Consider the following 16,363-nt stretch of genomic DNA (forward strand, 5'->3'; position numbering starts at 1 on the left):
AAATCTTTTGTATATTTATTTATATGTATTTTTATTGAAGTATGGTTGATTTACAATATCATATTAGTTTCAGGTATATAGAACACAGACTAAGTAGTTTTACAGATTATCCTCCATTAAAAGCTATTACAAGATAATGGCTATAATCCTCTATGCCTTGTTGATTATCTATTTTATGAATAGTATTTTGTATCTCTTAACCTGCTACCCCTAATTTGCTCCTCCCCTTGTTGGTAAACACAGTTTTTTTCTATGTCTTTGAGTTGCTTTCTGTTTTGCATATACATTCATTTGTATTATCTCTTAGATCCCAAGTGATATCATACAGAATTTGTCCTTCTCTCTCTGACTTATTTCACTAAGCATAATATTCCTTAGGTCCATCCATGTTTCTGCAAATGGAAAGATTTTATTCTCTTTTATGGCAGACTAATATTCCATTTTGTATGTATGTGTGTGTGTATATATATATAGCATTGTGTGTACGTTTGTATGGCATCACCGATTCAATGGACATGAACTTGAGCAAACTCTGAGAGATGAGAAGGGGCAGGGAGGCCTGGTACACTGCAGTCCATGGGGTTGCAAAAAGTCTGACACAATTTGGTGACTGAACAACAACAGTATATATAAATACACGTTTTCTTTATCCACTCAGCTGTTGATGAAAACAGGTGCTTCCATGCCTTGGCTACCATAAATGATGCTACTACGAACATTGGGGTGCATGTATATTTTTTGAACTAGAGTGGCTATCACTGAAAGTCTACAAATAACAAATGTTGATGAGGAGGTAGAGAACCTCTGTATCCTGTTGATGAGAATTCAAATTGGTGCAGCCACTTTGGAAACCAGTATGCTGCTGCTGCTGCCAAGTCGCTTCAGTCGCGTCTGACCCTGTGCGACCCTATGGACAGCAGCCCACCAGGCCCCTCTGTCCACAGGATTTTCTTGACAAGAAGACTAGAGTGGGTTGCCATTTCCTTCTCCTGGAAATGAGTATGGAGGTTCTTTAAAGAAAAGAAAAACCAAGGCCTAGGAGGTAGAAGAATCCCAGCTTTTGTCCCGCCAGCACACACCGTATGACCCAGCAATGCTCCTCATGGATTAATCAAAAAAAACCCCAAATCACTAATCAACTGGTCTCTTAGTTAAGGAAGAATAATGATATTTAAGGTTGTTAAGACCACACATAGGCTTTTCAGTGCAAATGCGTCTCACATTCCAGTTGTTAGAACAGGTGATGTCACTGATTTGGTGTAGGTAAAGCTGAGGTCAGAGGCAAAGGAAGTCAGGTGCTCTTACCCCAGAAAATTCTGTGCAGTTTGCTTTCAAACTGAGCTCTGACATCCTCCCCTGCTACTGAGGAAATGATCTACTTGAGGAAAGAAAAATGTTTCTTATGTGTGTCCGTGTGTGTGCTGGCGGGACGAAAGCTGGGATTCTTCTACCTCCTAGGCCAGACTTCCAGCTTCGTGCTTGCCAGATGCAGTCAGCAGCTGGCACCAAAGACAGAAAGCAATGTTGAGCGGCTTTCTTATTTCTTTTTCCCCCTTGATTTTCTCAAAAGATTTAGACAGATGAAATAATACTCCTTCTGCTCCTTGCCCCTGCCATAATGCAGTCCATTTGTCTAAATTACAGACTTCAGCAATTATTTGTGCTTTTTTTTTCAGATTGAAAGCAAATTATCTCCATTCTGAGTGAAGGTGGCGAAAGCAGCAGTAGAATCATCTCTTGTCAGGGAGGAGGAGAAGTTTATTGAGTCCCTGCGCTGTAGTACTTATTTTGTATGTTATCTCCTTGGATCCTTACTTCAGCCTCATGAATTAGCAATCTCATTGGGCCCATTATTTTAATTCTAAAAGTTTATTTTAAGTAATGTTAGGTTTGCCGAAGAGTTGCAATGATGGATGGTACATCATCTCTATATACTCTTTTTATAAAATTGTTGTTTAATTGCTTTACAAAATCATGTTAATTTCTGCTGTACAGCTAAGTGAATCAGCCACAGATAGACATTTATCAGGCTTCCCTGGTAGCTCGGTGGTAAAGAATCCGCCTGCTAATATAGGAGACGCAGGTTTGATCCTTGGGTTGGGAAGATCCCCTGGAGAAGGAAATGGCAACGTACTCAAGTATTCTGGCCTGGGTAATCCCATGGGCAGAGGAGCCTGGCAGGCTATAGTACATGGTATCACGAAGAGTGGGACATGCCCTAATGATACAACAACAAAACAAAATACCTATATCCCCTCTTTGTTAGTACAGAGCATTGAGCCTTGCTATCTGTTTCATATATAGCTATGTTCATGAACCCCAATGTTCATTGCACCACTATTTATAGTAGCCAGGACGTGGAAGTAACCCAAATGTCCATCAACAGAGAAATGGATAAAGAAGAGGTGACACATGTATATGATGGAATATTATTCGGCCATGAAAAAATGGAATTGTGTCATTTGCAGAGACTTGGATGGACCTGAGACTTCTAATGTTAACATCTCACATAACCACAGTAGCTTTTAAAATTAAGAAATTATCATTGATAGACCACTATTCATTCAATTACAAACTTTATCCAAATTTCATCAGTTTTCCCACAGATAATGTCTTCCTGTTCTAGGATTCCATTCAATGGAATTATATTTCACAGTCCTAGCTCCTCTGTCTCCTCCAGTGTGTGACAGTTTTTCAACATTTACCTGTTTATCATGATTTTGACACTTTTGAAGAGTATTTTGTAAATGAAATAAAATAAAATAAAAAGCTCCTCAACATTGATTGGTCTGATGTCCCCGCATGATTAGACTGAAGTTGTGAATTTAGGGAAAGAAGACCATAGATGTGATGTGATTGGCTCCACTCTGCAGATGAGAAAAGTGAAATTCAAGGTGACTTAATAAATCAGTCAAGGTTACTCAATTCAAAAGCTATGTTATCTCAAATTTCTGAGTCAATTCATCAAAATACTTCCATAGGAAGAATGAAACAAAAGGTTTATGACAGAGGCAATGAGCAGAGTTTGGCTTTAAGCAGAAAGGCCACTTGAGGTGGGGGGATGGCCCTCTCAGAAATTGTCTTTATTCTTGGGCATCACCTGGGACAACCTCCCGATGCTTTATTTTAAAGTTGAAAGCAGTCTGGGAGGACATCAGTTCAGTCATGTGTACATTTTAGATTTTATCCATTTCTATGGGATTTTTTTTGTCAGTTTTGATTATCAATGCAAACAACATTCACTCAGGCCGTCGATCATCTACTGCACAGCATGTTTGTTTGTATCCCTTTTCCATTCATTACCAGCTTAGGGGAAACCATAATACTTCGTAAATGATTTGTGTGTTTTTAGAACATTTTTACAACATGAGTCTCATTTAGCCCTAAAACAAATCATAAGATTTTTTTTCTTTTTGACTCGTCCAATGCCTTCACTTTAAAACTGGGAGACTGAGCCTCAGTCAGTGTATCTTGAGTCACTCATCTAAGGAACATTATTGAACCTAATCTTTAAAGCAATACTCTAAAGCAAGTTTTAAAATTTCCCTTTGAAACACAAAGTAGTGATGAGAATCATCACCCACTTCAAGGTTTTAAATGATAAAAGCAATGCTTGAATGCAGCCAGATCTGCTAAACCCCAGCCTAGAGCTTTCTCACTTGCCATTCTGCTAGCTCAAAGCATTTGCCAAACCTCGTGGTGATCTCACAGTCTGACACAGTGATGAATCAGTATCCAGTGTATTGCCTCATAGTAAGGAGACACCTAAAGGTTACCAAGCCTTGGGCACGTTTGCCACCTCTATTCCATATTTTAAGAGCAACAGGATTTGACATGGAAGATTAAACAGGATACTGAAAAGATGGCCTTAATCCCCCCCCACCCAGGTGGGTAGACACTATTGTTTTTTTTAATTTCCCCATTGATTAAGTAATATTTTTAATCATTCAACAAACATGAAGAATTCTCTGTGTCTAACACATTGTCTTAGATGCTTTGAGAAACAAAACAGATGAACTGGGTGTGTCCAGTCATCAACAAGTTGGTTGCCTTGCACCTTTCCCTCAGGTTCATGAAAAAATTCACCAGAATCCATAGAACTCTACTCGTGTCCTTCTGCTGAGCTGCTCTAGTAGGGAAGAGATGACGTGGTAACTCACACCATATAATGTGACCACCGAAAAATTCATGGCTAATACCAACCGTAAACTTAGTTGTTCAGGAGACTGTGTTTTCTTTGCACCCAGAAGATTCATCAAAGGTGTATGGAGAAGTGAATATTTGATGGCGCCTCTATGGTGAATATCTTTCTTTTGTCTTGTTTGTTCAGGGCCCATATTCCACTCCCATTCTGCCCTCTATCTTGAGTCCACAGGTTTCTTAATGGAACTGACCCAACCACAGCTCCAGGGATGGGACTAGGACACAAGCCCGAATACTCATATTTAAGATAACCATGTGACCTAAGGAGAAGGGGATGACAGAGGATGAGATGGTAGGATGGCATCACTGACTCAATAGACATGAGTTTGGGTATAAACTCCAGGAGTTGGTGATGGACAGGGAAGCCTGGCATGCTGCAGTCCATGGTGTTGCAAAGAGTCAGACACAACTGAGCGACTGAACTGAACTGAACTGAACTGATGTGGCCTAAAGCATGTGGATGAGAACTGGACATGGGAATTTTGCAGAAAAGAGGTTCCCTTCCTCCGCTATTCTTTATGCCATGGTGATGTAAAACCTGATTAAGACAGAGACCAGCATAAGGGGAAAAGATTCTTACATACATCATTTGTGTGACTAGATCTAGCTATGCCTGAAACCCAACCAGTCCTGGATTTCTTAATTAGTAGAAACAATAATTAAATTTCGCTAGGTTGCTTCCATGTCCTGGCTATTATAAACAGTGCTGCAATGAACATTGGGGTACATGTGTCTCTTTCAATTCTGGTTTCCTCGGTGTGTATGTCCAGCAGTGGGCAACCTAGATGTCCATCAGCAGATGAATGGATAAGAAAGCTGTGGTACATATACACAATGGATTATTACTCAGCCATTAAAAAGAATACATCTAATGAGGTAGATGAAACTGGAGCCTATTATACAGAGTGAAGTAAGCCAGAAAGAAAAACACCAATACAGAATACTAATGCATATATATGGAATTTAGAAAATGGTAACGACAACTCTGTATGCGAGACAGCAAAAAGAGACACAGATGTATAGAACAGTCTTTTGCACTCTGTGGGAGAGGGAGAGGGGGGGATGATTTGGGAGAATGGCACTGAAACATGTATAATATCATATAAGAAACGAGTCACCAGTCCAGGTTCAATGCACGATACAGGATGCTTTGGGCTGGTGCACTGGGATGACCCAGAGGGATGGTACGGGGAGGGAGGTGGGAGGGGGTTCAGGATGGAGAGCACGTGTACACCCGTGGAGGATTCATGTTGATGTATGGCAAAACCAATACAAATTGTAAAGTAATTAGCCTCCAATTAAAATAGATAACTTTAAATTAACAAAAAATTTCTCTCACTTGCAACACAATGATTCCAGGTGAATGTATTCTGTCAAGGGGAGTGGGGAAAGGCAGTTAATGGTGTAGTTGAGGAGGGAGGAGAACAGCAGATTTGAGGGAAATGACATGTAGTTTCCACTAGCTGAGGCTCCTGGTCTTTGAAAGGTTGCTTGGAAAGGCATTCCGAGTTTAAAAGGTGTCTCCCTAAAAGCCAGACATTACACGTTCTTGAGATATCCAGAGACCAGCCTCAGAATCTTATTACAACCTCAGCATTTTGAATCGGTTTTCAATTTAGGAAAATCAATTTTGTTCTTCTTAATTCCATTCTGGATGATTGTTAGAACTAACAGGAAAAAAATTAATAGTCACTTCAGCCCTTTTAAAGCAAGAACTGCCCTCTTGGCTTCATATCATCTACTCAGTTCCCAGTTTTCCCCTGAAGGAAGAAGAGACGGGAGAGAGAAATATATATAAGAGTGCATTTTCTTTTATCATCAAAATGTATCACAGCTCCCGAACTGTGTATGTTTTGGCTGCTGGGTATAAATGTGTGTGGTTTTATAAAAGACACGGGAAGCTTAGCAGTGCAATTCCACACACAGTGCAGCTCTGGTGATGTTTTGAATTTCAGGCTGCACCTTAGAGGTTAACTATACCAGAACCTTTCCTGGAGGTGGCCGAGTTAACACTCCCTGTGGGGCAAATGTGCCTTAATATCTGACAACAGTAATAAAGCTTCTACCTCTGAGCACTGATCTGGCCCACTCAAACACTCATTTAGTAACTATTTATTAAATACCTCTCATCTGCCTTCAGGGATCCAGTTTAATCCTCATGGCAATCAAATGAGGTGGTTGCAAAGATAGATTAAGACAATGCAAATACCACACCTGGAAAGGGATGAGGCCAAAATACAGTGGAAGCCCCAGGCAAGACCACCTAACACCTAGAGAGATCTGTAAACTCTTAGCGAAACTTATTTATGTAACATCTCTGAACTGCCACCACCATCCTACAAACATATGAATGGGCTTGCCTCTCTTACTTCGCAACTGAGGTAGCTGCTTATTAGACAGGCTGGACTTCTCCAGTGGAAGATTCAGGGTAATAAAACTTGTTATAATTGGTGTTGCTTGCTTTCTGAGACTTTCGAAGCCCAGGAGTGGCCACAAATCTGAGTGCACATTGGAACAGGGTTTTGATGAGTAGAAGTCTAATGACAGAGGTTCCCACTTTACTTGCATTATATCGATGAAGTTTGAGGATTAGGGGCAACCTCAGAAACCGTCAGAACCTTCAGATTCTACTTCATACTCTCTACCCACCCTCTCTGCCTCTCTCCCATTTGCTACTTTTTCCAAAAATGCTGTAAGATCCTTTCTTCAGACTGTAAGTTTTTGAAGTGTTCTCCTTTTTTCCTTTACATGTTCATTGCAGCTGAAATGTTCTGTTAAAACTGGGAAATGTGGTTCTGTTTGTGCCAAAGTGTTTCATACACTGGTCCCCAAATCCTAGATAACTTCATCAGGCTACAATTCTTTCTTCATGTGATTTCGGGACAAAGCCAGTTTTGGGTGGCAACTCATCAAAATCTACAAAACTGTATATTTTATCTTTTTGTGAGTTGTTTTTTGTTTTTGTTTTTTAATCCAGCCCCTCTCCTCTGGATAGATAATACTGGTGGGGGGTGGAGAATGTCTGGGAAAGGGTGCCACTTAGGCTGTCAAGACTAAAAACCCTTAATCCTCCCCTTCCCTGTAATGAGTTTGAGACACCACTGATTTGGTTTCCCCCAAGCCTTTCTGGGTGGGCTTCCCCGGTGGCTCAGCAGTAAAGAATCCATGTACAATTCATGAGAAGCAGGAGACTCCAGTTTGATCCCTGGATCGAGAGGATCCCCTGGAGGAAGAAATGGCAACCCACTCCAGTATTCTTGCCTGGAAAATCCCATGGACAGAGGAGGCTGGCCAGCTACAGTCCATGGGGCCACAAGGAGTCAGACATGACTCAAGTGACTTCGCATGCATGCACACAAGCCTTTTTGGTACGATTCAATCCAATCAGTGTTTAATTTCCCCAACTGGCTCTGTGAAAAGATTTATTTCCTTGCGTTTGTCTTGTAGACAATATTTGTTCAAAAACTTTACACCAAACAAGGAGGAAATGCTTATTTATTTATTTATTTTTTTAAGGAAGAAGTTTTTACAGGAGGTGCGTACTGGAAGGCCAGTTGGGCCTCAGCAAAGCAAGCAAGAGGGGAAGCCACTCAACCTGACACTCTGGGTTTCCCCAGTCACCTACCTGTGACAGCTTACCTTAAACAGAACATTCCTGTTGAGCTGTTTGCACTCAGTCTTGTCTTGTATCATGTCAAGCTGTTCTCGTCTTTCCAAGTTTGCTTGTCTATAAACATGCTTCAAGTGTCCACTGGACACATGCTTGGGGTCTCCTTGTTCTCCAGTCTCAGTTCCATGATCAAGGTCTATTGCCTTCTAGGACATGTTGCCCCCTCCCTAAACTCAAGGGCCATTGCTTTGTCTATTCTGCGGTATTATGAGTCTTCATTTTGCTCATGATTCCTTTCTCCCTAATTACCTGGAGGGATGGACATTCTCCTCAGGGTCAACCAGAGTGTCTAGCATAATGGAGGTGATTCATATCCAATAGCCAATTATTCAACTGATAACATTACCCATTCTTGGGGATCATTTCATTGTTTAATAAAAGATATGCATTCTCATAAACATGAAAATTTGAGCAACATAAAAAAATGCAAAGACAAGATAGTTAAATTACTAAAATGCTTTCATCGAAAAAATTACTTTCAATAGTTAATATATTTTTAAACTCTTTCTAATGCATACACATAGATAAAAAGCTACATAGTTAAACTAACACTTAGGTGGAAATTATTTTGGTAAAATGTCACATTTACTATACATATAACTTTTTAGGGTTTTAAAAATAATTTATTTGCATGTAAAAGAAAAAAAAAGCTGTGAAACTGAGATCATTGTTGAACTCTAGTTCAATATCTTTCAACAACTCAGATTACTACATACTACTATATATAAAATAAACAACTCAGATTATCCCTTAATACTCAGATTTAGCTGCCAAAAAACAAAATGTGAAAAACAATTAGAAGTTAGGAATCATCAGCAGTTTATTATTTGATTCTTTTTAAAAAATGCTGTAAATATAACTTTGAGATAGTATTCATTTGTTCTTTACCATGAAAAATGAAAATATTTGCACAAACACATTTACTTCTACGTTTTTATTCTCTCTTTGGAATTTTTCAAATATATTATTGCTTTTATATCACCAAGGTTTATAACATGTGTGTTTTATTCTGTAACCATAAATCCCAGAGTTGCTTATTCCTAGCTCAGTGTTCAAACAGATTTAATTCTCAGTGCTGGCCTTTTAATTTTTTTATTTTCTATTTCTAAATTCTTTATTTTGATCTTCCCTCCCTGGAAAGGCTCATTTCTCATGTTCTTTGCTTTTTGAGAATTTTTGTGCATGAGTCTCATACATGAAGGACATTGGGTAATATTATTAAGGAGGAAGATATATTTTACTGAAGAGGGATATCACTTTAGAAAATCAGAAATTTAGACATAGAATGTATTGAACCAATAAATTCAGGGAGGGACTCTGAGAAAGGCAGAGAAGATGAGGGGGAATGCCCACAAGGCCTTGCACAAAATAATCCCATTGATGAGTTCATCCCAGGCACAGCTGGGAATCCACCTGGGTCTCCAGAGCTACCAGGTTAAAGCAGTGTTCTGCAGACACGTGTTACCTGTTTTGATGCCCTTCTCTAATTTACATTTCTTTACGGTGGAATGTTACAAGGAGAGTGTCTGGGGTAATAACATTCTTTTGTTCACTTGGTGAATATGTAAAGAATAAGACTGATTTGATATAATTGACATGATTGATCGAGCCAGCTCCATCTTGGAGGATAGATAACATGGGGAAAATTCTGGACAGGACAGAGGTTGAGATCCTGAAGCGATGGAATTGGACCACTTCAGTTTGTGAATTGGGAATTGCCAACATGTTTCCTAAAAAAGGATATTGCTAAAGGAAAGGAAACCCCAGAACTGAGAGGTGACAGAGCCTTTACAAACATGTTTGGTGCAGTGGTGATTGTGGCGGTTCCCTAGCTTGATGTCATTCCCCACAGAATGCTGTACATCCAAGGCATTAGGTGAGCAGAAATTCTTAAGACATGCATCATTGCCTTCAGAACTTGGGAAACGCTGCATTCCAGTCTCCTGGCACTGGTGTTTGTTATAGAGAAACCTGCAGCGAACTTGATTATTTCCGTCTTTGTCAGGAACTAGCTTTTTTTTTTTTTTCTCTTCCTTGATGCCTGTAGCTTTCAGCCTTCATCCTTTTTCAGTAAATTTTACATATTTTGATGTTGTTCACCCCATCAAATTCTTCCCTGGGATCTTGGGACCTACTATGTACTTTTTAAATTAATTAATTTATTTTTAATTGAACTATAATTGCTCTACAATGTTGTGCTAATTTCTGCTTTGCACCAACATGAACCAGTCCTCCTTCTTGAGCCTACCTCCCACCCCTCCAGCCCATCCTTTTAGGTCATCACAGAGTACTGAGCCCCTGTCCTTAGCCCAGTGTGTACTATACATTTTTACTCCAAATTCAAGCTTTTATCTAAGCATTAAACTTTCTTTATAGCATTGGATATTTTCCTATGACCTTTTATGTTGACCTCTTGATTCACTGTGCTCATTGTCTTCACTCTGACTCTCCTTCCCCATGTGTAGTAACTTCTCTGTAGTCATTTATTACTCAGCCATCAAAAAGAATACATTTGAATCAGTTCTAATGAGGTGGATGAAACTGGAGCCTATTATACAGAGTGAAGTAAGCCAGAAAGAAAAACACCAATACAGTATACTAACCCATATATATGGAATTTAGAAAGATGGTAACAATAACCCTGTGTACGAGACAGCAAAAGAGACACTGATGTATAGAACAGTCTTATGGACTCTGTGGGAGAGGGAGAGGGTGGGAAGATTTGGGAGAATGGCATTGACACATGTATAATATCATGTATGAAACGAGTTGCCAGTCCAGGTTCGATGCACGATACTGGATGCTTGGGGCTGGTGCACTGGGACGACCCAGGGGGAGGGTATGGGGAGGGAGGAGGGAGGGGGTCCAGGATGGGGAACACATGTATACCTGTGGCGGATCCATTTCGATATTTGGCAAAACTAATACAATATTATAAAGTTTAAAAATAAAATTAAATTAAAAATAAAATAAAATTTAAAAAATTAAAAAAAAATAAAATAAAATGCTTTTTCATTTAAAGGACTGTCATTTTTCTAAGAGAATTTTCTATGCCCTTGTCTCTGCTTTAGTTTGTTTATCCCTCCATTTTCTTTCTGTTTTTTTTCCTAATGTACCTTTTACTTCTTTTCATTTTTCTCTAATACCCATTTTCCTGACCTCAATTTCTTTCTATTTAATCCTACCATCTAGTCATCAGTTGGTTGCATCTCTTTCCTGAGCTGTTTTCCCAAAACACCAATTTCGGGATTGGTGTCTTCAATGTCTCCCAACTCTTCATCTGTTTCCAGGATTTATTCTTTCCCAGATTTATGTGTCTTACCTGATATGTTCTCATTTCCCTCCTTCCATTCTTTCTCTTTCCTCAACAACTTTTGAACACCCTGATACTTGCTTTCTGGTATTTATTCATCTTCAGTAAGAACGGTCCTTTCTGGGGCTAATGTTTTTTTAGAAGAGTGGGAAGCTGGCTTAGTCTGAGATTGTTCATGTTGTGATAGATATCTAATACATCCATTTCTTGCAGTCAGGTAGCTTGTAAGCATCCCGCGGGACCACATGACCCATAGCTGCTTGTGCTATGATATGTCAGTTACGGCTTCCTCTCCCTTCTGCACCTTATCTGGTCTCCATCACTCCTTTTGGTGAAGAGATAGAATCTCAGAAAGTGGGGACAGAGCATCTGTGCTCCGCCTTCACCTCTACCAACCTTGACGTTATGCAGCACAGAATTGTGTCTAGAGAAACATCTTTCTACTGTTTCCTTTCTTTCTTTGCTCCATTTTCCCCTCTGTGTCTAATCCATAAGTCAGGGTCTAAGGATTTAAAGAATCCATCTGCAATGCAGGAGACCTGGGTTCGACCCCTGGGTTGAGAAGATCCCCTGGAGAAGGAAAAGGCTACCCCTGCCAGTATTCTGGCCTGAAGAATTCCATGGACTGTATAGTCCATGGGGTCACAAAGAGTCATACACGACTGAGCGACTTTCACTTTCACCTTCCACCCAAAGTCTGAGGAGATCTGTGTTGGCTCTTGCCTGCCTTCCACATTTGGATTCACATTTTATTATATCTGGCAGAAAGTCTTCATATTTTGTGGTTTGGGATTGTGGCCATTTCCTTGTCTCATTGAAAATGATGGTCTCTTCTTTACAGTGTGTGTTTCTCAGAAGAGAGATAGACTTTCTAGCAAAAACTATATCCTCTGACCATGCTTTCTGCATTGTTACAAAAGATACACAGAATTTTTTGAGATGCACGAGAGAAAACAAAATTTTTAATAGGTTGAATTGCCTGATAGTCTTTCTTTTTTCACAAAAGGTCTGCATGAAGAGAAAACTAATGTGGCAAAAGGGCCATGTTGATAACTTACCTCTCTAGAAGCTAGCGAATTTCCTGACAGTCAAGGCAATTCTGAGAAAGCTGCCTTTAACAGGCTTTGACTACTGGATTTCTAAGTTACTTTGCAAAATAGAGTTCTGCTTTTTGTCACTGGCCTTGGAAGCTCATACAGGCAGTAGTAGCTAAGAAGAGAAACAACAATATCTCAGATTTCTAAAACTGGCTTTTTCCTTAGCTATATAACTTTGGTGACATTATGTAGCTTCTTTAAAGGCTCAGTTCGGTCACCTGTGAAATGAGTATTTGTGTTGATAAAGTGAAAATGAACACAAGAAAGAGCTTTTTAAACTATAGGCCCCTCTGCCTGAGAAATAATGGCAGGAGAACAGGTAGAAAGGCTGAGAGACATGGCTTTCAGTAAGAATTACTCTCCTGACCTGCGAGACACTTATTTTCACTGACTCTAACTTTCTTCATCAGTAAAAGAGATAGTCTATGCAAGATGATTGAAAAGATTTATTAAGATGATCACATAAGTAGAGAGTCTGGAGGCAAAGATAGGGAAATTGTTGAAATTCAATTAATGACTGGCCCTCTTTAAATTCTTGCTAATTTACTTTGTCATGAAAGGTTCAAGGTATTTATGGGTGTCAGAAATTCCGAGGGACCTTTGCAGGCCCCAGGCTTCCCCTGTAGCTCAGCTGGTAAAGAATCCGCCTGCAATGTGAGGAACCTGAATTTGATTCCTGGGTTGGGAAGATCCCCTGGAGAAGGGAAAGGCTACCCACTGCAGTATTCTGGCCTAGAGAATTCCATGGACCCTATAGTCCATGGGGTCTCAAAGAGTCGGACACGCCTGAGCAACTTTCACTTTTGCAGGCTCCTCACATCCCCTTCCTGCTGCCTGGTCAAGGTCCTTAATATTCTTGTTTTATGAATACTTTCTATCTGCAACTACCAGTGGAGCCACTGACATTGTGAAAAAAATAATAAATAAATAACATGGAGGGACAGGCAGGCCTGTACCAGGGCCAGGACCCACTGCAAACATGGCTGCCCAGTCCTGCTCTCTGGGTCTCCCCAGTCCTTCTTCCTCACCAGGGTGGCCTTTTATGGGACTGACCCCATTTCTCTGAAATCACAGTCCTCTTATTCATGAATGGCTTCATTTGACAGTTCTGCTTCTTACCTGCCCTCTCTGGCAGTCGAGTCTAGATTCCTCCTGACACTTGCCATCACAGTCTCTGCTCATTCAAAAAGCATCCCCATTTCTATGAGTGCAAAATGATAGAGTTGGGCTAGATCGTCTCTAGGACTGCTGTAGAATGTGGTGGTTTAGTCATTAAGTCATGTCTGACTCTTGTGATCCCATGGACTGTAGCCCACCAGGCTCTTCTGTCCATGGGATTCTCCAGGCAAGAATACTGGAGTGGGTTGCCATTTCTTTCTCCAGGTGATCTTCCTGACCCAGGGATTGAACCCAGGTCTCCTGCATTGCAGGCAGATTCTTTACCGTCTGAGCTATGAGGAGGGAGAATGCAAGAGGACAAAAGCATGGGAAAGATTCGCTCCTATTTCCTGAGCCAATGAGGCACAACTCTGTAACAGGGCACTTTTCTATCTGGCCTGGAAGGATTTTGAAATCTCCTTCTACACCATGGTCCAGCATCAGTTGTAGGTGAATTAAAATCTCTTCACTGTGCAAAGACCAAGAGACAATGGAAGACAGTGATTTCTCCTGCTTCTCTAAAAACCCAGCACCAAGCCCAGTGCCTAGGACAGGTGGGTGCTGAATGGGTGCCTGACGAATCAATTAGTCTCAGCCATCAAAGCTCTTGCTCCTACATCTTTGAAGCTGGAACTGAAAAGTGATGTCATCTCTCTGGGAAGGAGCATTGAACACTCCTTTATTTATTTGAAAGAGAAGCGGCTCTCTCCACGTCTTAGAGATGATGTAAGTTGGGCAGAGGACAGACCATTCTCCAAAGGGAAGAGACATCATTAAGAGCAATCGCAGTTCCTGCCTTGTTGGCTTCTTCTCAGAAAGCAAAGAGCAGTTACTGTAAGGAAGCTGGCTGTCTGGGCCAGCGGCGTTATCAATGAATAATTTCCTGAAAGGAAGAGAATCTGTAGAGACCATACACTATATTTGATCTCGGTGTGTGCACCAAGCTCGCAGGACTATCTTTGATTCAAAGGAAGCGAGATAATTGTTTCCCAAACAGACTCTTGCTGGAGAGCGTGCTCCCTCCCACTCGGGTGACCCGTGCACCAGCAGCCTGGGGTCTGCCCCAGACAATTATCCTGTTTTGCTAGGGAACAAATTGCTCTTTTGGGGTAATTCCGAGCAAGTTTGCCAAGTTCACAGCCATCCCAGGGGAGCCTCTGGGGGAAAAGCACTCTCCAAATCCCCTCTCCGGCCCTTTGAAAGGAAAGCAGGTCATTTTTTACAGAATTCCAAAGAAAACAGCTCATTCTGAATGATCCATCCCACCTTGCGAGAGGCCTCGGGGGCCATCCGCTGAGTTCCTTGTGCTGGTCTGATGCTAGGGAATCAATTTCCCATGCAAGTAATTATGTGTACAATTAAATAATTATAGATGGAAAGGGAAAAAAGAAGAGGACAATGCCAAAAAAGAAGTTGTGTGCCTTTAACTTTCAAAAGACAGCCTGTAGGACTTGGGAGTTGAACCCCATTTAGATCTGAGTCTTGCAAAGGACTGAATAAAATCCAGAGCTTGGAAAGAATAAACGTTAGCTATCATGTAGTACTAAGAATATGGACCCTGAGGCCACCTTGTGCGTGTGCAAAGCATGGACCTGTCATTTGTCTGCCGTGGGATTTGGGGCAGGTTACTTAAGCTTTCTGCACCTCCCGTTATTGAGTCAGGTTAATAACTGAGCCAGCATCACGTGGTTGCCAAACTTTAAATAAATAAATGGTGTTAAGTCACCAAGTCATGTCCAACTTTTGGTGACCTCATGGACTGTAGTCTGCTAGGCTCCTCTGTCCTGCCTGGGTCCCAGGCAAGAATATTGGAGTAAGTTGCCATTTCCTCCTCCAGGGGATCTTCCCAACTCAGAGATCAAACCCACATCTCCTGCACTGGCAGGCAGGTTCTTTACCGCTGAGCCACGTGGGAAGCCCATGTATGTGTGTGTATATATATGGGTTATATATGTGTATAGAGGTGTGTGTTTGTGTGTGTGTGTGTGTGTGTATGTATGAAGTTTAAAACAGTACCAGACATTATAAAATTAACTATTATTGCAGTTTAACTGATGATATTTTAACTAAATCCTGAGCAGTCATTTTATTAAAGAGCTAAGGTACTCATTCAGCTTCTTTGGGAATTCTTTTCTTGTGACCTTTTCCCTTTAGTCTTAGAAAATCAACCCAGTAAGTAAAGGGTAAACAAGTAAAAAGTGCTTGGTTAGGAGATGACAAAAAAGTACTCTGAATCCGGCAGGGAAACGGTCAAGGCCACGACCCTCCAGGACTCCCCAGAGAATGGTGTTGTTTACAGTATATGTTTAAAATAATATTCTTGCTTAGTTGGGGCTCCCCTTGGGACAATGCAATTTCAACAGTAACAGAGGATTAATTAAAGCTGGTCTCGCTGGTGAGCCTGGTGATTTGGGAAGCAGCAGCGGGGTGCACCCCCCGCTCCATGGCCCCCACTGCCCACCAGGAAGGGGCCAGGCCTGCTGGAAGTAATTAGTGCAGCCCAGGGGCTCCTGATGCCTTTGCCCCATTTGTATGATTTTGATTAATACTTTCATTTCACCTTCTTTGAATGCAGAAGAGGCAAGAAATGAACAAGGAAGATGGAGCCTCTCCAAACCAAAATTAATAAAGACTGAATCCTTTCTCAGGCCACCTTGGAAGGGGTTATCTATTTTTCAGATGTTGTGGGAAAGGGCCTCTGGATGGATCATACCTGTGCTGTGAAGGGTGGCTCCCAGCAGATTCGTTTTTGAAAACAGACACGAAGGCATACGTTGGGGACAGGGAGTGAGCTGGTTTGGAGCCCCAGGGGCTGCAGGAAAGAGAGCAGACAGCCCTTTTATGCCCCAGGAAATATCCGCAGGCTGCCCACTGTCTGCTGGGCCATGCAGATGCTCTTGGCTTAGGCTGCACATCTTAGGG

The sequence above is a fragment of the Bos mutus genome, chromosome 21, assembly GCF_027580195.1.
Source record: "Bos mutus isolate GX-2022 chromosome 21, NWIPB_WYAK_1.1, whole genome shotgun sequence".
Lineage (NCBI taxonomy): Eukaryota > Metazoa > Chordata > Mammalia > Artiodactyla > Bovidae > Bos > Bos mutus.